The following is a 23,020-nucleotide window of genomic DNA, read 5'->3' as shown; positions in this document are numbered from 1 at the left end:
AGCCATTGAAACATATAACATTATGCTGCATGAAAAAAAAAAGTCTCAAAAGGTTACATACTATATGATTCCATTTATGTAACAATCTTGAAATGACAAAATTATAGAGATGGAGAGAAGATTAGTGGTTGCCAGGAGATAGGGAAAGATGAAGGAAGAGGAGTGGCTGGGGTTGTAAATGGGTACCACAAAAGATATTTGTGATAGAACTATACTATATCTTGACTGTGGTAGTGGTCACATGAATTTACACACGTGATAACATATACATTCATAAATTAGTGCATGTGAAACAGGAGAAATCTGAATAAGGTAAGCAGACTATATTAATGTCAATTCCTTGGTTGTGATATTGTTCTAAAGTTATGCAAGATATTAGTATTGAGGGAAACTGGGTGAAGGATATACAAGATCTATTATTTCTTACGACTGCATGTGAATCTACAATTACCTCAAATAAAGGCTAAAAAAAAGAAAAAGACAGACTGGATAAGAAAAAGTGGGGAAAAAAAAAAAAGTGAGACCCAACTATAAGTTGCCTACAAGAAAAGAGCCACTTCAAGTATAAAGATACAAATAAGTTAAAAGGATAGAAACAGATATACCATGCTAATAGTAATGCTAATAGTAATAGTAAAGAAAATGGAAGTGGCTGCATTATCAAACACAAACTTCAGAGTAAAGAAAATTACTAGTGATAATAAAAAGACACTATATAAAACATGGATATCCACATGCAAAAGAATAAAGTTTGACTCTTACCTTACACCATGCACAAAAATTAACCCAAAGTATATTAAAGATCTAAATGTAAGACCTGAAACTATAAAACTCCTAGAAGAAAACATGGGGAAAACACTTTGACACTGGATTTGGCAATGATTTCTTGGATATATGACCAAAAGCACCAGCAACAAAAGAAAAAAAATAGACAAACAGGGACTATATCAAACTTTAAAACTTCTGTGCAGCAAAGGAAACAATTAACAGGGTAAAAAGGCAACCCACAGAATGGCAGAAAATATTTGCAAACCATATACCTGATGAGGGGTTAATATCCATAATAAACTCCTATAACACACAATAAAAAACTGACAATCCAATTAAAAATGGGCAAAGAACTTGAATAAACATTTCTCCAAAGAAATACAAATGGCCAATAAACATACGAAAAGGTGCTTAACATCGCTAATCATTAGGGAAATGCAAGTCAAAATCACAATGAGATACCACCTCACACTTTCAAAACAAACAGAAGATAACAAATGCTGGCCAAGATGCGGAGAAACTGGAATCCTTACACACTGTTGCTGGGAATATTAATACAGTACAGATAGAACATAAACAGTATGACAGTTCCGCAAAAATCTAAAATAGAATTACCACATCATGCAGCAATCCCACTTCTGTGTATATATACAAAAGAACTGAAAACAGGACCAAGAAGATATATTTGCGTAACCATGTTCACTGCAGCATTATTCACAACAGCCAAGAGGTAGAAGCAACCTAAATGCCCATCAATGGATGAATGGATTAAGAAAAAGTGGTATACACATAGAGTAAGTATTATTCATAGAATGAGTATTATTCAGTCTTAAAAAAAAAAGAAGAAAATTGTTATATGCCACAACACGGATGGACCTTGAGGACATTTATGCTAAGTGAAATAAGGCCGTCACAAAAAAGACAAATACTGCATGAATCCACTTATATGAGGTATCTGAAGTAGTCATATTCTTAGAAAAAAATAAAATGGTGATTACCAGAGGCTGAGGGGTGGGGAAAAAGAAGAGTTGCCGTTCAATGGGTATAAGCATTTCATTTTTGCACAATGTAAACACACTTAACACTAATGTACTGTACACTTAAAAATGGTTTAGATGGGAAATTTTATGTTGTGAGTAGTTTACCTCAAAAAAAAAAAAAAGACACTACATACATAAAAGGGTCAATTCACCAAGAAGATACAATAATTTTAAGTGGTGGAGTCAGGACTCAAACCTAGCCAGCAGGACTCCAAGTGTCTGTGCTATTAACCCCTGCACTACTGTTCAGAGCATACTGCAAGTGAAACAGAATTACAGAACAAAAATACATGAAAAATCAAAGTCTAATTCCCCCTTGTAAAACCAGCTATTTTTTCTAATTCCTCTGCTTTTGCAAGTGGCAACGCCATTTTTTCAGTTGCCCTAATTCAAATCCTGAGCCAATCTGACTCCTTTTTCGACTTACATAACCCATCAGTTTTAATTCCCCTGATTTCTACTTGGGAAAAATCTCTCTCCTATTCATCTCTTTCTTCCTACTCTCACTGAACTCTACTCTCTTTCACTGTACTCTAATTCATATCTTCCATTAACCATTAATGCTCCTTTGTCCCATCCCTAAACATCCATCAAGGGCAAGGCTGCCAGATTTATCTAGCTATAAGTGTCCCTTCCAAACTGCTTAATGTTATGTATTTCAACAGCTTATCCAGGCATTCAAGACTCTCCTTGATCTGACTTCAGCCTACCTCCCAATCTTTTCCTCCATTAATTTTTGACATAAAGTAGGGAAAAGGAGGGGAAGGACTATTTACTAAACCACTGGGTGTCACATATTTTTCCAGAAATCTTACATATACAGTCATCCCTCAGTATCCATGAGGGATTGGTTCCAGGACCCCCCTCAAATACCAAAACCCAACGATGCTCAAGTCTCTTATACAAAATGGCATAATACAGCTGGCCCTCCCTTTCCACAGATGCAGAATGTGCAGATACAGAGGGCAGACTGTACTCTGTCATTTAAGCATCACAACTACATTACAGACAGCCTAAACATCCCTGACTTGCTGTCACACAGGTAGAAAATGGTGGAAGGGACTTCCCTGGTGGTGCAGTGGTTAAGAATCCGCCTGCCAATGCAGGGAACGTGAGTTTGAGCCCTGGTACAGGAAGATCCCAAACGCTGCGGAGCAACTAAGCCCGTGTGCCATAATTACTGAAACCTGTACACCTAGAGCCCGTGCTCCACAACGAGAAGCCACTGCAATGAGAAGCACACGCACCACAACGAACAGTAGCCCCCGCTCTCTGCAACTAGAGAAAGCCCATGTGCAGCAACAAAACCCCAATGAAGCCAAAAATAAATAAATAAAATAAATTTATTTTTTAAAAAATGGTGGGAGTTAGGGTTTCAATTCAGTTCTGATTAAGCCCATTCTTCTTCTACTATATCACAGACTTCACTATTCCATTTTCCTCAAGTTTATGTACAAGTTCTCAAGCTGTTCCTCATGGGGCAATGATGTGAAAGCCTAGCCTATTAAGTAATGCTTCTTTCATGAAGTCTTCTCTAATTCTTCCAATGGGATGTGATCTCCCTTCTACGAAAACAAACAGTAGTTTGACTTCTCTAATTCATTTAGTTTTCTTCCCCTTGTGTTTTAGACATATCTGCTTAATACAGTGTGAACTCTTTGAAAAGATTATGTCTCAAAAACATCTACGTATCTTACCTTATATCAAACTACTCTAGCTTCTATCTAGTAAAAGGCTTTATTATGGTCATAAAATTATTTCCTTTGTCAGAGGACTGCTCTATAAAAAGGGCATTAACAAATATTCATTTTGATAAAATTACTTTTACATTTGACATCAGATTTGGGCAAGACACAACAGCTCAAAAACTTTCTATACTAAATTCTTTTAAAATGGTCTATTTAAAGAATGCAATGTTTTCAACTTTTTAAAAAGTCTATTATATAAAGTAGAACAGGAAGACAGGAGCAGGAAAAGAATATTTACCCTAAGACACTCACTCTATAGAACTTAGCCGAGGGACTTCCCTGGAGATCCAGTGGTTAAGACTTTGCCTTCCAATGCAGGGGGTGCAGGTTCGATCCTTGGTTGGCCAGTTAAGATCCCACATGCCTTGCGACCAAAAAACCAAAACATAAAAAACAGAAGCATTACTGTAACAAATTCAATAAAGACGTTAAAAAAAAAAGAGATAACATCCTAATAAGAACTGACTGTGAGACTTATAAAGACTGCATATTAATAATGAGTGCAAGTGTAACTCCACCTAAACTCTAACCCAGAATTTTTTTTAATGTATCTAAGATTCTGACTCCTAGGAAGAAAAAAAGATGATACTCCTCCTTCCCCAATATATTAAGAGATTAAAAACACCAGAAAAAAAGAGATGGTCCACGGAAGTTTGTTTCTATCATACCCTGGCACATTATGACACTGAGGCAGACAGGAAGTTGAGGCCATTTTTATTGTTCCTCTAAGAGCCAGTAAAGTCACATCAACCAACAAAATAGGAAGTTCTGAAGAAAAAAATACTTCAAACAGAAGAAGATAGGTTTTACTGGTTCACTGCAGGAAATACACAACAAAAAATAATGTACTTTTACATGTAAACACAACAATTCACAATCACAGAAAAGAGGCCTTACAGCAAAAGCATAAAGGTACTACTATGTGAAGTCAGCCCACTTTATTTTCTTTTTTCAAACTTCTTTGCATTTATAATCTGACATTTTAGCATGTACTATCAAGATGAAATACTATTATGCAGAATACTGTATTAACTCATACTGTATTATCCTCAGAAAGGTCTTTACAGGCAAAGAGTGACTTTTATACTAAATATTAATCAGAAGAGTACTAAGTAGAAAGAATTCCAAATGGCACTTTGATTGAAAGCACCTCTAAAGTAAACTCAATGCTATATAGTTACTGATGCAGTACTTACTACAGGCAGCAATAGTGCTATTAGACTCATTCTTCTTTAAAATAACCTTAGTTTGTACTCTTTACAATTCAGTTAAAAGATTTTAAATGATACAAAATATATTTTATAGCAGTTTCTGATTAATTTTAGAGCTATATCTGAAAGTTGACAGAGAATGTGTGTGTATTTACCAAACTTAACTCGTGTGGATTTGTGAAATAAGATGGTAAACCCCACCTTATGTTGTATAGAGGAAAACATGACGGCACGTAATTCTCCACACACTTCATGCTATTTCATACCTCTCTGCCTCTGTTCAGGCTATCTTCTCATTTTGAAATGCCCTTTACCAACTCCCAGTCTTATCAACTGACACCTACTCATTTATTAAGACTCAGCTGAGGTTCATTTGCTCAAAAAGGCCAGCCCTGAAAATCTCCCTTATTCCTAGTCTGGATTGGGTGTACTTCCTCTGTGCTCCTATAACAATTTAATCACATCTTTTTCATTGTGCTTATATAGTGGATTATACCATACTCAACTTTTTAGTCAAATTTATAATACTCGTAATAATTGCCTATTCACTATTAGTCTTTACCGTAACACTATGTAAGTCCCCAAAATATAGGCACTTTCTACGCACTCCTACTGTTCCCATGTTGAGCACAACACATGGTAAACAGAGGTGCTAAAAATACTTTTGGAATGGATGAACAGAGTAATTATGAACCCTGGAGAGTGTTTTTCTATTATCCAAATCAACATATAAATTATCTTAACTAAAATAACACTGCATTCTGCATATATTATTTTAATCACAATCATAAAGGATGTCACTTAGCAGACATTTTTGAATTACTTCATTTCACAGGTAAATGTTTCTTAAAATTTATTTTTTTACTTTTAAGTCAGAAAAAAATTAAGCTATACTCATTATTTCCTTTTTATTTACAAAAGCAAAGAGTATAGAGATTTTAAATTTTGAATGAAATGGTCCAGAAAAAAATATATTATGCCAATAATTAAAGGAAAATTTGCTGCTTTGACAAACTGAATTACAGCTTCAGTAGTTCCTACTCAGTAAAGGTACATGAAACTTCCAAGAATTTACTGTGACTTACAAAAAAATGTGTTTCTTAGCATTAGCATGTTTAGATACAATTGTTACTTGTTATCAGAATCTGCTTGTTAAATACTACTGTCATTTCCCTGGTCTAAAAACAACATTTTCACTGCACTGTATATTTTGAAAGATGTTTCTATTTTAGAGTCTGTTTTATTGAGAAGGCATTCTACTGAGGCTTCACTACCAATAATCATTTCCTTGTCTGAACTGGACCACTTAATTTATTACAGTCACAATAGTTTAAAGGTCTAGTATAAACAGTTTTTTTTAAAAAAAAGGACTTGAAGTTTACCTAAATATGTGAATTGCATTTGCAAACTCTTAAGAGGAGCCCCTATTATTATTTTTACTTGAGAATGTCATAGAAGTCACAGGGTTGTACTCAGATAACAGATGATAATTACTTGAATAAAAACATGAAGCCTACTAAAAAATTAATTTACCAATAATTTGTTTCCAAGTGTCAAAAGATGAGATATTTCCCACTCAATATATGAAATAAAGCAAAAAACACAAAGCTAAATAATAATTCTTACTTCAGGGAGAGCCATGCTGGTCAGGCATAGTCCCTCTGAGTAGAGCACATTGCTAATCTTACATAGAGCTTGCGAGGAAGTGTGGCGTTCAGTGGCTGGTGGACTTGCAGAGGCTTGCAAAATCTTGTTCACTAAGGGAAGCTGTTGTTGATTTATTACACTGACTTAAAATGAATGCTAAAGAACTGTCATTTATTGAGTAAGCAGATTTGAAATTGGTTCTGATGACTAATTGTTACCATGGCTATACAAGAATCAGTCTTCTCTTTGGAGTTTGGCAACTTCCTTTTATTTTTACAAAATAAGCACATAAACCAACATATGCATATATATGCTAAGGATATACTACTCATGTGGTTTTATAACATTTCAAGAAATTTCAATTAAAAAACAAACACTGTCAGTGTTAAGGATAAACACCATCTGTCTTATATTAATCATTCAATCAGTCATCACATGTAATATTGCAGGTTCTGGAAATTCAAAGATGAATATGAAAAGCAACAACAAAGTGCTTTACAGCAGTACTAGCAGTACTATTCAAAATGGATCTGGTCCACAAACGTTTTTTTTTTTAAACAGGTCTGCAGTGAGGCAGTACACAAATGGAGTGTCTAGAAACTCTGATAGCAAAGCTATATTTGAAAGTAATTTTATGTCTGTTGAATTTCATAAAAAATTGAAGTTTGAATTTTGTGTGTCCTTTTTTTCATTTCATTTTTCCAGTAATTTATTTTTGTTGTCTTTACCAAAGTATTAGTTCATAGACTAGTTTTTCACTACAGCGTCTGAAAAGCACTACTTTATGGGACTCAAGCAAGGCAAGTAGCCACAATAGGTGAGGCTGTATTATGTTTTGCTACTAAGATACATGCAAAAATAACATGTATTACACCAAGAAAGTATCCACATTAAAATTTGAGGAATGGTGTTGTTAGTGGCCTAGACGAAAATCCCTCAGAAGATGATACAGCACACTTAAGAAAGGCTGCATCATCAATCCTCTAGATGGATGAGATTATAATGAATGGAAAAACAAGGGACTCATTAAAATGCTTCAAGAGTCAGATCCTAAATGTGAAGAAATTTAGGAATACCTTAACCAATCTATCTCTTGTATTTTTCTTTTTTAAAAAAAAAATGTATGCAAAAGCATAATCTAATTTTTTAAAGTAATCTGTCCCCCCAAAAGATGAATAAGACATGACATAATTCCCAACATTAAGGAGCTTGAATCATCTAGACGGGACACAAACAGGTGATAATAATAATGTGGTAAAGGCAATAGTAGAGAAATATGCTGGATAATATGGGAGAGCCTAAACTAGCCTTGGTGATCAAGAGGGCTGCCCATTGAATGCAATAGCTCACATGTACTCAAAGTTCCCATTCCACTTTATCCAACTATAACCAAGTTTCATACATTCTCCTCCCTAAATTTTTCTCATATTGTTGGCCTTGCTTCTCCAGCCACACCACTTTAGTCACAGGCCCCATCATCTCACAGTTATTATTATAGCCTCCCCACAGCCTCTTCTCTCCCCAATACATCCTTCTTACTGCTGCCAGTTATCATTCCCAAATTCAAATCTCAACACATCACCTCAATGCTTAAAAACTTCCACGGATAATGTAACGGTAAGTAGAAGAAACTAGGTACAAACTGTATGATCTGTATTTTATAGATGTATATGTGATAGGTTTCTAACTTGAACTGCTGTTTACAATCAATTAATGAAACAATTCCAAAGCCTCTATTTTTTACAGAAAAATTTGTGAAGGAAAATAAGGAAATATAAGTTTAAAGCTGGCTGCAGAACTTTAAGGCATGGGCTATACAAAGTGTAATCCCAAAGCTCTTCAAATTCTAAGAAAGAAAGAGAAATGACTAAATGTTTACTCTTATTATAGCTAGCATTCTGTTTTAACTAGGTTAAATATTCCTATATATTATAAACATTTTATAATACTTTAAAGTCCCTTATATAATGATTATATGGTACACTTGTTGATTTTATAGGACTTAAGAAGTAGCACGGTATAGGAGAAAAAACAGTGAGTTAGGTATCAGAATTGGATTTTAACTACTGCATTATTGGGAAGTTACCTAATCTCTCATGTCTCAATTTCTTCATTTATAAAAGAACAGCATTGGTCTAGGTCAGGGGTCAACAATCTTTTTCTGTAAAGGGCCAGACAGTAAATATTTCAGGCTTTATGTGTCACTGAGACTGTCCCAACTACTCAACTATGCCATTGTGGTAGGAAAGCACCCATAGATAATAAAGTAATGAGTGTGGTTGTGTTCCAATAAAACTTTACAAAACCAGAAGCAAGCTGGGTTTGGCCTACAAGACCATAGATCTGGGAAATTGCTGTTTACAGTCTTCCCTTGATATCCTGGGGGATTAGTTCCAGGACACGGCACTTCGTACCAAAATGCAATGATGCTCAAGTCCCTTATATAAAATGGCATGGTATTTGCATATAACCTATGTACATCCTCCTCTCATATACTTTAAATCCTCTCTGGATTAATTATAATACCTAATACAATGTAAATGCTATGTAAATAGTTGCCAGTGCACAGCTAATTCAAGTTTTGCTTTTTGGAACTTTCTGGAATTTTTTTCTTGAATATTTTCGATCTGAGTTTCCTTGAATCTGCATATATGGAATCTGCAGATACAGAGGGCCTATTGTACTTCTAGTTCTAAACTATGAGAGTACTTTTTTCCTATTTAAAATTATTGAAGCTGTTGCCTTTCTTTTTAGAGAAATCTATAGTCATATTTAACACAAGGCACATGAACTAGTGGTTAATAGCAGACTTTAGAGCCAGTTTTGAGAGTCCCTGCTAGTTGTGTAACCTTGGGCAAGTCACTTAAAATCACTCTGAGCCTCAGCTTTCTGTAAGACTGTTGGGAAGGATAAATGAAGTAGTATAAGTAAAGTACTTAGCCCTGTGTCTAGTTCACAGCAAGCATTCAATAAATGGACATTATTACTTTTACAAATTATGTGATCCTCAGCCCTTGGTGAGGAACACAATCCTTCAATCACGTTTTTTCCAGCAAAGAAACAAAATATGCTATATAGTGATCTACATTCAGATTCATTTTTCACTATAGCAAAAGATGAGAACTGGCTATATTACTCTAAGTCTTTTTTTTAAAAAAATAAACAGTCAGCATTAGTTGAGTGCTTACTATCTACTTTGTATGTATGACTGTATGACTTTGGTTAAGTTATATAACCTTTTATCAGCCTCAGTTTCTTTACCTGTAAAAATGAGGAAAGTTACAGTACAAATTTCATAATCCATAAAACTGTTATAAGGACTGAGTTAATAAATTGTCTGGCACAGAAGTTATACAAGTAACTGCTATTATTTGAGTTAGATATTTCACATTTATTCATTCCACTCCTCAGGACAACTCAAAGAGGTATTATTCCTATATTTACAGTTGTAGACAATAAGGCTCACAGAAGTTAAGAAACCTACCCAAGGTCACACAGCTATAAGTGGCAATGCCCAAGACTCAACACAGGCTTGCGTGACTATACAGCCAAAACTTTTAACACTAGGCCAAAGATGGCACTAACTGTCTTTGTACAGGGAGTGTAACTACATCTTTGTATGGTATGTATAGATTTTAAGAATTAAATATGGATGTTAATAATATTCTCCCCATACAGAAAATTTTTGAATTTTTTTTAAAGTTCAAGAGTAAGAGAACACACATAAAATCACAGATTTTTTAAAAATTGAAGTATAGTTGATTTACAATGTTGTGTTTGTTTCAGGTGAACAGCAAAGTGATTCACTTATACGTATTTTTTCAGATTCTTTTCCCTTATAAAATCACTGATCTTCTCAACATGACAGTATTTCCATAGATAAAATTTTTGCTGAAATGATTCCTGTTTTCTGTATCCAATTAATTTAACTCAAACTTTCATTATTAAAGAAATACACAATCCTCTGCATTAAAATAACTAAAGATGCAACACAGTGACTTTTATATATATGTGTGTGTATACAGATATACACACACTATGCAAATGCTGACATTCATCTCTAACTGATCTTCAAGATCCATATAGACCTCTCAGACTACTTTTATAAAGTGCAAATCTAGAGAGCTGAACATAGTTCTGCTACTTTATAAATCCCCAAGTATTTATTTAGAACCTTGAACTTTGAAAAGCATTCAGCTATCAAATGAAAATACCAATATCCAAGGGGAAAAGAGGGGCTTCCCTGGTGGCGCAGTGGTTGAGAGTTCGCCTGCCGATGCAGGGGACACGGGTTCGTGCCCCGGTCCGGGAAGATCCCACGTGCCGCGGAGCGGCTAGGCCCGTGAGCCATGGCCGCTGAGCCTGCGCGTCCGGAGCCTGTGCTCCGCAACGGGAGAGGCCACAGCAGTGAGACGCCCACATACGGCAAAAAAATAAAAAAATAAAAAAAGGGGGGGGGAATAAAAGAAAAAAACTCAAAAAAGAGGGGGACTTCCCTGGTGGTCCAGTGGTAAAGAATCTGCCTTCCAATGCAAGGGACGTGGGTTCGATCCCTGGTCAGGGAACTAAGATCCCACATGCCACGGGGCAACTAAGCCTGCAGGCCACAACTGCTGAGTTCATGCACCTCAATGAGAGAGCCCACCTGCCGCAAACTACAGAGCCCACGCGCCCTGAAGCCCGCACACCACAACTACAGAAGAGAGAACCCGCACGCCTCAATGGAAGATCCCGCACGCCTCAACGAACATCCTGCGTGCCTCAACTAAGACCCGACGCAGCCAAATAAACAAATTAATTAATAATTTTTTAAAAAGACATTACTCCACTGGATACACTCATTCATAAGTTTGTATACCATCACTTCATCCACCTCATACTCTTCAGACCTTGTGACTGCTACTGGTAACTGATCCAGAAACAGAAGTTCGCTTCACACTGTAAAGCCTTATAGCCCAGCAATCTACCACTAACAAAGAAAATAGGGCAGTTTGATATAGCTTACTTCCAAACTCTATTACAGGAATGAACTCAAACTTAGAACACTAACCTACTTCTGAAATTCCCAAAATGCAAATAAGATTAATTTTAAATGTCATAATTAAAATCACAAATTAAAATTTAATCTACATAAGCTGACTGTAAATTTCACATTCTTTCCAAACTAGCAATGCTGAATGTTAAAATGATCATCAATTAGAATTCAATATAACTTCACATTCCGTGTTATATAAAAAGAAATATTACAACATAAATATACTATGTGAGTATCATCATCTAGTTTGGAAGAGAAAATGCTTAGTTTTCTTTAGCATCTGGTGTTTTGTTGAGAAAAGAAAAAAGTCCAAATTTTAGAATAAACAAACCAAATTATCTTTTAGCATTTCAAAATCATATTCTAACATGCTGGATTGTATCAGGGTGACATTCTTTGCCATGCATTTTAACGCCCATCAAGCCTGGAGGGGTAGGAGGAGGAGTGGACATTATCTGCCTAACAATAATGGATCCATCAGTGGTGTGCGCTCCAGGTATAAGCAGCAGCACTCTTATTGGTATGAACATAATATATCAAAAATATCAAGCTCTATTTCTAGAAGAAAAACAGGCACTCACGGTGCTTCAAAAATTATCTGTATACACATACACAAACACAAAATTCTGTTCACTTTCCTTTATCAAAAAAAAATTTTAAAAATAATCTGCAAAATATCTAGTAAAGAAACCTCCTTAGATAACTGAAGCTAATGCTTCAGTTCAGTTAAAAAGGGCCGTGAACTCCTTTTAAACATACATTGAAAGCTGTGGGTCTTCTCCCCAGAAAAACACAAATTTACACAGAATTCAGACTCTTGGAAGACCATTTATGGACACATCCACAGATCCAGGTTAAGAATCAGAGACAAAGTAGAAATTTTCTCAAGGTCCCTTTGACCCTCTTCCATAATTTTACCTCTGACTCACAAGAACCAACTAAATTATTCATAACCAGACAATGAACTCTCTTGTACAGCCAACCCTTAAAAAAAGAAGTTTGACAGTACTTACATAAGCAGTATTCAACAGAAAATAAACTACACTGGCAACATTTTGAAATATAGCATGTGACTAATGATACTGATAAATATGATAGTGCATTACAGTTTATAAAATGACTTCACATTATAAAAATGAATATTTTTACCCCCTTTTACAGCTAAGGAAATAGAGGTTCAGAAAATAACTTGACAGAGTCACAGAGCCAACAACTGAAGAGCTGGTATTGTAATCCAGAGTTGCCTAGTTCCAGAACTGAGCTCAATATGTTATTATATCCTGATGCTTCCACAAGAGCCCCTCACACAAAGAAAATAGATTTTTTAAAAAAAAGCCTAATGGGTCACATTTTAGTGTAGTTGTATCTTGAATACTGACATCAATTTTTTTTAAAAAGTATATTTCAAATGTTCCATTTCCTCTTGCTTCATTGGTTTACATAAAACATGTTTTTCAGAAAAGTGAAGAAACTCTCAAGCTAATGAGTTTCAGGACTGAAAAATATGACATTTTCTTATTCTACGAAGCATTTTTTCTCCCTCAACTCTTTAGTTCTTAATACACAAAAATAAATGACTCTTTGTTAAAAATTCAAATATAAGAAACCAGTTTAAATATCCAATGTTTTAAAACACAAAAGCTATTTGAAATTAATTTTTAGGAGGTTCAAAATAGCCCCTTTAATCTTTTCAAAATGACAAACCCATTTTCAGTTCTCTACAACTCTAAAAGAGTTCTTGATTTTTTGAAAAAGGGTCATTTGTCTAATCCCACAGAATGTACAACACCAAGAGTGAACCTTCATGTAAACTCTGGACTTTGGGTGATGATGTATCAATGCAGGTTCATCGAGTGTAACAAGTGTACCATTCTGGTGTGGGGATTTTGTTAGGGGAGACTGTGCATACATGGGGCAAGGCAGGGGGCATATGAGGGCAGGGGGTATATGAAATCTGCACCTCCCACTTAAATTTGCTACGGGGCTTCCCTGGTAGCGCAGTGGTTGAGAGTCCGCTTGCCGATGCAGGGGACACGGGTTCGTGCCCCGGTCCGGGAAGATCCCACATGCCGCGGGGCGGCTAGGCCCGTGAGCCATGCCCGGTGAGCCTGCACGTCCGGAGCCTGTGCTCCACAACGGGAGAGGCCACAACAGTGAGAGGCCCGCGTACCGCAAAAAAAAAAAAAAAAAAAAAAAATTTGCTATGAACCAAAAAAAACTGTAAAAAAAAAAAATTTTTTTGATGGGGGGGGGGGGGGGGGTCTAATTTATCTGCTTCACTTTCTTCTTAACAAATGAGGAAATAGTATTTTTTAAAATTACCCTCACTGGCTGTGAATTAAATTTCCTGCCAGGATACAGAATGTGCAATTATTACAGAATATATTACCATCTTAGAAAATAATAGTAATCTTATCAAATGCTGAAAGAATTAACAGCTTTAACTGTTAACATGATGAAGCTAAATGCAATAGAGTATGCTATCTTAAGATTTCTTTTGATATTTATACTCTTCGTATCTTAAGGGCGCTATACAAAGTGACTGAAAGTTTGAAGTAGGTCATGGGTTGACTGACAAACTAAAGTGGGTGCCCCTAGGAAGGAGGAGGAAAAGCAGCAGCCAATGAAAAAAGCCACCGCCAAGTAGAGAGATCCTCTGCTTACCCAAGTCTACCCTCTGGCAGGATCAAGACTCGAGGGAGGTGGAGGAAAAGGATTTCCTCATAGAATGAAAATGAAAAACACCAAGGGTCAGCAAGTATCAACCTACACAGGAAAAAAAACACAATGCAAAGAAAACAAAGAAAAAAAACGTGCAACGAGCAGATAAAATACCTGTGTCGAACCAGTTTCTTTCAAGAACTTTCTCCCAAAGTGGTAACATTAGCATAAGGTAAAGGGCCAAACGTAGTTATGCTATTAATGCAGATTAGAAGGAATACTGAGAAAAGTTCAATTTTCTACAAAAAGTCATCCGATCCAACACTGCCAAGTGCGAAAACATATAAAAAGCTTTTCAAACGCAGGCACCCAAACGCTAGGACAGTGCGAATCCAGTAAAGGACCAGCCCTGGGCTAGAAAACTCGAGCGAAGTAGATAAATCGCCTCCCGCAGGAAACCAGCAAGCTAAGCCCAGAACTGAGAGAAAGGAGGAGAGAGCAGGCATCCGTGACTGTAAAACAACTCCATTGAGCAGCTGCGTGTTTTGAAAGAGGCTGCAGTTTCTGGTGTCTCACCGGGAGGCACTCTTCGATCCGGTCTCCACCCCCGCGGATGGTCCACCGGGCGCGGGCTGCAAGCCCCCAGCACCAGGCAGTCCGATCCTCAGCGAGCCCCGCGGACCGGCCAGTCCCGACGGGCCACGAACCCCTCAGGCGGGCCAGTCCCAGAGGGGCGGCTAACCCTCCGGGAGGGCAGCAAGCCCCCGCAGCGAGCATCCAGGACAGCGGTTAACCCCCGGCGGGCCGCGCGTCCGGCGCCGCAGAGCCCGGAGTCAGCCTGCCTGCCCCACCCCCACAGGCCGCGGGTCCCAGGGGTGTAGGGCCGCCCTCCCCGGACCCCGAACCCGTGCCCGCCGCACCGCACTGCTCATGCCCGGGACCCCCGAGAACCACCTGCTTGCCCCTCTCTTCTTCGAAAGACCCAGACGAGCGAGCCAGGGGGCCGCTGGCGAGAATGACAGAGTCAGAGACTGGGGTTTCCCTCGGGGAACGCGACCCCGTGAGAGCCACAGAAACAGTGCAGCGGTTTAATGGGCCCAAACCCTATCAGCTGTGGAGTTTGGGTTACTGCGCGCAGGGCTGGAGTTTCCCCGCGCCGCAGGCACGAGCCCGGGCGGCGCTACGATCTGGGGTAGGGAGGACTTGGCAGGAGCGGACAGCACCGCACAAAGGAAGAGGGAAGTGAGGCGGAACGAGCGTCCGGTTACCTCAGTCCTCTGCTCGTCCCTCCGCTTGGTTCCTCCCGGCCTCGCCAAGGATACAGCCGCGCTATCAGGTTCCCGCAGCCCCGAGCGGCGCCTTACCAGCCCCAAGCGAGAACCCGACGGACGCGCGCTCTGTTGCGCGGCCTCGCCGAGCCCAGCCAGTGCCTGGCGTCCTCTCGCCCGCGCCTGCGCACAGCACTCTGGGAAGTGTGGTTTCCAATTACCTCCTCCGGTGGTCCGCCCCCGCCCCACGTGCTCTCCGAGCCCAGCTCCGCTTGGGTAGCTGGAGTTTTCACCCGACTGGGAGCGTTATCCTGCCGGATGCTGACGGGCCAGGGCCTAGCGGACGTCCCCAAAACACATTTTTAGATAGGCCGTGGCATAAATACCTGTGGAGTTACCCGTTTCTTCACTTCTGTGGCAGTACTATAAGTCCCCTCCTGATCATGGTGAGGGTTCTTAGGGTTTATGTCTCTAAAAAAAAAAAAAAAAAAAAGGGAAAAAAAGGCTTCTACTTTTATTACTGTCAGTTTCTCCACAGGCTCTACAAAGGATACATAAAACAGCTGGTGTTTATAAGCACATAACCACAGTTTATAAGCCCACGGAAGCCGTTGATTGACCTAAGCACTCGCTGCTAACAACCATTGCAAGTAAAAATGATGTTGAAATAAACTGATTTTTCGATAAAGTCAATGAAATGTAGGAGGAGGGGGATAATGAGAGAGCAAAGAAAAAACTTTGAAGAAGGATATTCCCCAAAATGTGTCTTTTGTTAGAGCAACCTCTAGCTTTCACAACCCTAGGAATCTGTTTCAGAATAAATTCAATCCTAGGTACATTTATAAATATTAACACATAGGTTTGGATTGATTTTGCTAGAAAAGAGTTTTTTTTTTAACATTAGCATCTTATGTAAAAACCCCAAAATGACTTTGAATTTTCGTTTCTAGGGGAAAAAAATCACTTTTATTTTTTTAAATAGCAGAAATAGAAATAAATCTTAATACTTAAGAATATTTCTCTTCAGAACATTATATTTTTCAAATTTAATGTAAATACATTTTGAAAAATAGAGCAAGACCAGTTTTAGTGTACACACACACACATTGTAAAATTTGTCTGGAAGCATGATGTAATACTATATATTTAATAAGACCATGTTCTAATAGAATTTTTTTATAATCTGAACTTCTTTTTAATTGCATGTGCAGTATCTTCTAAAAAATGCTTATGGAACAGAACTGCTCTTTTTTCCTCTGCTAATTGACAAATACCAAACTACTTGTAGTTACTAACAACGTCAAAGAAATATACACAATATTTCAATATTGTTACCATTTATTTTTTCAAAAATATTTAGTGAGCACCTACTATATGCCAGACACTGAGTTAGGAACTGGGAGATACACAGTGAACAAAACCAAATAGTCCCTGCCCTTGTGGAGACTTAAGATCTAGTGGAGGAGACAGACTAAACAGATAATGAGAAATAAAAAGGTATGCAGAGCGTGGCAAGGGGAGTGGGGAACATATAAGGTATACCAATATAGAGCTTTTTGTTGGGAGAGGGGAGTCAGGCAAAAATTCTGAAAGTTAAATGAAATTCTCAAACCAAATAACAATAAACTGGGGGGGGGGAATCCTTCCCTAAAATGTGATATATCCACAACAATGCTCTCAAATAATTATTTTTAAAAATAAAATCTTACAAAACAAGATACATCTTGATAGGATTCAGAACATGCTACCCCAAAATATGGCACCTTGTAATACTGAATATCTTAAACTGAAAGAATTTGAGAAAACAGAAGCAGGAAGGTCACTCTTCATTCCCGCCTCACTCTTCTTCCCCAGAACAGGTCATCAAACTCCCATATAAAAAGTATCCTCCCTATACCAGGAGTAAAGAAGACATTTATACTGCCAGAGATGGAATTTAGGGCCGAGAAGTCTGTATAAACATACCTAAGATAAACTAACCCTTATCTTCCTAGTTACTTCTTCACCACTTACTAACCCTAGCCCTAACACCACTGTCTTGTCAATTCTTCACACACTTATTGTTTGTCTAAAAGGTGTAAAAGCTTCTTGCTGAGGTCACTTCTTTGAGTCTTCATTCTCTTGAATGTACATGAAGTCTCCCACATACCCGTAAAAATTCAGTAAAATGTGTATGCTTTTATCCTGTTCATCTGTCTTTGTCCGTTTAGTTTTCAGAGGTAGACAGAGACCCTAGGAGAGTCAAGGATAACTTCTTCCTCTGCTACAACCTCAGTGAAAGAAAAGAACACACATTTCCTAAATATGACAAAGATATCTTCTTAGCTTTTATTCATTCTTCCCTAGCTCCATTTGAGAATAAACAGGACTAGCCTTAATAAGTAAGGACCTTTCATTAGAGACCCCTTACCTTCCCTAAAGTTCCATAAATTAAAATTGGTAAAGATCTGATATCTGTTGGCTCACTGTCTGTTGTACTTTGGTCCAAATAAATTGCAATGTTTTAACCTCAATTGACATTTGCATGTTAAGTCTTTATCTCTAATCCTGGAATAAAAGGCTTTATACAATCTCCAAAAGAATTTCAAATGGGGCCTGCCAAGGGATTTGGAAACACTAATGAAGGGGACCATTTTATTTTCATTTGCAGTGGAGGCAAAGCTTTCAGTCAGTGGGCAGTCCCTTGGACAGCTGCCTGCCTATGAAAATTTCCTTAAAGAGTCTGAACAAGCAAGACCACCCCTCCTGTCCAGGTCAGAGTCACTGGTTTGCAGTTACCTTTCTTCCCACTCCTCAACTCCCATTTTATCACCCTCCTCCTCAGCCAACTGCCAGCTTCAGCTTCCCTTAACAATCACTTCCTGCCTTCTGCCCCATGATATACTGGATGGCTGCATTTTCTGGCCTCACCCTAGTGGCCTGACTTAACCTATTTTAGTTACTTTATGATAGTTCTTCCATCCATTACCCTTGCCATTAATCTGACACAGGTATCTCTAAGCCTTTGTTGACCATTTTTCACTCTCATCTCTGAAATACTTAAATTTCCCTAATTTCTCTCTGGGCCTTTGTAATTGCTATGCCTTCTCCCTCTTTGCCTGGTTAACTCCTACTCACCAACCAACATCAACCTAGTTACTGTTTTCATCAGGAAGTCTATCCCGGTTACAGTTCCCCTCCTCTCTAATGCTTCCTGTACATGCTCACATTAATGCTTCCTGTACATGCTCACATTACAACCTATTTTTGCCCCTCAGGTAGCACATGTCAGTGAGCATTTTAGTTAGATATCTATTCTTTCATTTGTCTGAAAACTTCTTAAATAGAAAGTAGGAGCACAGTACTTGATATGAGGTGGCTGATTAACAAATACTTGGGAAATAAACGAATGCATATCAACTTTGTGCAATAAAGAAGGACCCAACAAATATTTTCTGTGAAGAAAATATTTTAGGCTTGCGGACCTTCAGGTCTCCGTTGCAACTATTCAACTCTGCTTCTTAAAGCACGATGGCTAATTCTCACTGGTGCCTCCAGAGTATCTATATAACAGGGAATTTGAGTTAAAGATTTGAATGGAAGTAGTGGGGCTGCAGCGTTGACCAGAGGACAGTACTTGAGGATATGTTTACATAGCAGGTACACTGTTCTTGTTTAGAGTGATTATTTATTTTGGGTAGTTTGGGGGCAGGTCAGTAGATGGAGCTAAAACAGAAGGCATCCTTGGTATAGCCACTGCCAGTTAAGGTTGTGCACTAAATTATTTCTTTGGAAAATTACCTGTTGTGTTGGTGAGTTTTTAAAACGTATCATTTAATTCAGGTTTGCCTTTTCCCCCTCCACTTTTAACATTTCACTTTGGCTATTCCATCCTGCCCAAGTTAAATCACTTTCTATTTCCCATGAACCTGCCTAGACATGGTTGAACTTTCAAGCTGCCTTTGTGGGAGCTGTGGAATCTTCTCTCCAGCAATACGTGACATAACAGGATAAGAGCATTTTGCCTCTATCCCTACCACACTCCAGAAGTCTCCTGACTTTAATTATTAGAAAAACCCATTTAGAGAAACTTTGTTTTCCAACGTTTGAAATGTGTGCAATACACTTCTGAGCAAAGTTGTATCCATATGTATGGTAGAAAGTGGTACAGTGATACAAATGTAATTGTGTTTCAATTCCAATACTATTCCAAATGTATGATCTCTATGAAAACTACTGTAGATCTATATTACATTAGCTTTCTGATATCATCTTCACGTTCTCAAAGAAATTCTATCCCTCAAAGGTTTCTTTTTTTTTTTTTGAATTTTTTAAATTACAGTGCAGAATGGCAGATACTGCTAGTTCCTAAACAGTATCTTCCTGCCTTCTTCATTAATGAAAGAACCCCAGTTTTTCTGAAGGGATGACTAGGTACCCAGCTAACAAATTATTTGTCACGCTCCCTGACAAAGTTCTATTCATAAGGTGTAAGTACAAGTGTTGCATGGGACTTTAGGGATGGCTGCTTAAAGGGAATTGATTCAGCTGGAAGGTACCTCTCTTATCCTTCTTTCTTCCTGGAAATAATGGCTTGAGTTTTAGCAGCCACCTTGGACTATGAGGTTATTTGAGGGTGAAAGTCATGTACAGGATGATGGAAGAATGACAGAAAGAGCCTAGGTCCCTCATGACCACTGAACCACGAAAATAGTCCTACTACAAGCCTTCCAGTGTTAGAAGTTCCAGTTGTGAAAAGGATAATATTTGTATGTGATAAACAAAATGTGGTTGCTTCTAAATTTTAGAACTGGCAAAGTGGACTGCCCAGGCTTGCAGGCTTTCTTTCCTTATTAATTAACAATTTAGGACTGTTCTTTCACTGGGCCAGTGGAGAAGGAAGAACAATAGTCAGGAGACAGGAAGAGATCAGCAGGTGAAAACCATTGATTGAAAGAGATAAACCAGGATTGAGTAATCAGATAGGGTGTGTGCATTTATTTCACTAGGCCTTGACAGTTCTGCACAGAAACCTTAAGACAGTACTTTGAGGTTATCATGTTGCAACCTTGGGATGATGGTGTAATTTTCCCCTAAATGGTTACAGGCTGTCCTGTAACCACAGACTCATGCACTCATAATCCCTGCACAGATGGTACAGAAAGAAGCTCAAATTTTCAGATCCTCTTTGTAAGTGATTCTCTTTGGAAGTTTATAAGCCAACATTGAAAAAGAGATATTATTATAATTGCATTTCATTTTCAAGGAAGCAGAACCAAAAGAAAAACTTTCAGCCAATTTCCTCAGAGGCAAAACTGGGTTATTAGAATAGAGTAGCCTGTTGTTCAGCCTATATGTGAAGTTCCAGTTGCTACTTTTATCATCAACTGAGCCTTGAGTCAGAAGCCCGTGCCTACCTGGTGGGAGGTGCCACAATAAGACTCTTGCTTTATGCTCACAACTGTTGAATAGAAAACAGATGAGGCCAAAGAGGGCTCAGGATAGAAGATATGTGATCACCTTTGCTGCGTGCTGCCTTGGCAAGCAGTCATTTACATGTCAGTCAAGGAGTTTTAAACTTCACTCAGGCTACTGTCCTTAAATCTGGACTACCTTTTTCCTTTAGAAAAAATTTAAAAGCAGTGTCCATCTTACCTGCCTCTACTTCTCAATGTGAACCCTTTCCTCAAGGTCTGCCAAAAGTTTCCCTTCTCTTGGGCTTCCCTGGTGGCACAGTGGTTAAAAATCCGCCTGCCAATGCAGGGGACATGGGTTCAAGCCCTGGTCTGGGAAAATCCCACATGCCGCGGAGCAACTAAGCCCGTGCGCCACAACTACTGAGCCTGCACTCTAGAGCCCACGAACCACAACTACTGAGCCCGTTCACCTAGAGCAGTGCTCTGCAACAAGAGAAGCCACCGCAATGAGAAGCCCACGCAACACAACGAAGAGTAGCCCCCACTCGCTGCAACTAGAGAAAGCCGCACACAGCAACAAAGACCCTATGCAGCCAAATAAATTTATATAAAAAACAAAAGTTTCCCTCCTCTCTCCTCCCAAGAAGCCCGCTCTCACCCTCTCAGGCAGGCTGCTGGCAGATGACTCACGGTACATTTAATGAGCCATTTGAGGCAAATTTAATAAAGGTGTGGACAGGTTCTAGGAAAAGCTAAAAGGAGCATGCAGTACTCCTGAGCTAGTAAGAGAGCAGTTACCAGAACTGGAGGGGAGAGAAAGCTGTGTGTAGAGGCCTGCTGACTGTAATAAAGCCTTGATGACTCCCTGCAGGAAGGGTGCTAGGATAGAAGTACCCCAATCTCCCTCTCCTTCTCTTTGACTTCAGGTGACAACCCCTGCCAAAGGCAGCTTCTGGAAGCCAGTGGATAAGGAAGTCTGTTAATTTTGTCCATCAACGTAGATTTTCTGGCACAAAGCTGTATAGAGAAGGGTGAAGAGGGATTTAGAAAGACAACTGGAAGATATTCAGTCACCTGCTCTGACATTTTTGTTCATGCTGGGCTTATCACCTACCCTCATTTTCAACTGTCATATAATCCACTGGTCTGGTCTACGATTCAAGTGTACGACCCCCTTTTAAATAGAGAAATGTTTCTCTCCTCAGTTGGCATTTTTAGCTGCATCATTCACGCTGACACTTAAACATATACAGCCTTTATTATCACTTAAATGTTTTAAATGTATGTGAGTATCCTGTTATATTGTAAGCTCTGTGGACCAGAATTTACGAGTTATGCTTCTGTTCTATCTCCATAGTACCTAACACAGTGCTCAGCACAGACCAGTTGAAACAAATTGTAATCTTCTTAATTCCCTCCCTGATTTTATCCCCACCCCTTACCTGCCCCAGCAGATGCTTATACCTTCATATTATTTTGTGGACACTCAAGGTGAAAAAATTATCTAAAATCACCATTAGATGGTTCTGATGAACCTAGGGGCAGGACAGGAATAAAGACACAGATGTAGAGAATGGACTTGAGGACATGGGGAGGGGGAAGGGTAAGCTGGGATGAAGTGAGAGAGCTGCATTGACGTATATACACTACCAAATGTAAAATAGATAGCTAGTGGGAAACAGCAGTATAGCACAGGGAGATCAGCTCAGTGCTTTGTGACCACCTAGAGGGGTGGGATAGGGAGGGTGGGAGGAAGACGCAAGAGGGAGGAGATATGGGGATATATGTATACATATAGCTGATTCACTTTGTTATACAGCAGACACTAACACAACATTGTAAAGCAATTATACTCCAATAAAAATGTAAAAAAATTTTTTAAATAAAAATAAATAAATAAAATCACCATTAGAAAGCACAAGAAGTCTAGATATGTTTGTAGGGGTGTTTCTGAAGTTGGATAGTGGAGTATGCAGGTTAAAGCTAGACTTCCATCAGCAGACACCTGCAACTCTTTACCTGATGACTTTTTCTATCTGCCTCACTAGCCCAAAGGCAGAGGAGACTAGAAGCGCTGGGAAGTTCTACTGTCTCCCATCTCCCCACAAGCAGCTCTCAAATAGTGACTGAAGGGACTTGGTGACTAAGAATCAAGCAACCTCACCGACCTGATGGGGGGAGGGGGCAGGCAACTCTGAGGTACCTTCTACACGGTTTCCCAGAATTCCCCTGGGGTTTGAGCCCAG

The 23,020-nt window shown here is 38.8% G+C and overlaps 1 protein-coding gene across 9 annotated transcripts in view; it reads right to left on the bottom strand.

Annotated features, from left to right (window-relative positions):
• KLHL8 (kelch like family member 8) overlaps window positions 1–15,517 on the bottom strand; it is a 60,621-nt gene extending 45,104 nt beyond the window's left edge. For 2 of the 9 annotated variants that reach the window (XM_027095911.1, XM_027095918.1), the window contains exons 1-2: window positions 14,114–15,318; window positions 3,809–3,920 (exon numbers count right to left, since the gene is read on the bottom strand). The gene's annotated coding sequence lies outside the window, so the exon portion shown is untranslated. Of the gene's footprint in view, window positions 1–3,794; window positions 3,921–14,113; window positions 15,324–15,378 lie in introns of those variants that run through there. The other 7 variants (XM_027095912.1, XM_027095913.1, XM_027095919.1 and 4 more) reach the window with 7 other exon arrangements.
• Window positions 15,518–23,020: the final 7,503 nt, after the last annotated feature.

Source organism: Aethalodelphis obliquidens, unplaced genomic scaffold (genome assembly GCF_003676395.1).
Source record: "Aethalodelphis obliquidens isolate GAN/ISIS:26980383/991018 unplaced genomic scaffold, ASM367639v1 scaffold95, whole genome shotgun sequence".
Classification (NCBI taxonomy): Eukaryota; Metazoa; Chordata; class Mammalia; order Artiodactyla; family Delphinidae; genus Aethalodelphis; species Aethalodelphis obliquidens.
This window is presented reverse-complemented; position numbering and strand designations above follow the sequence as displayed.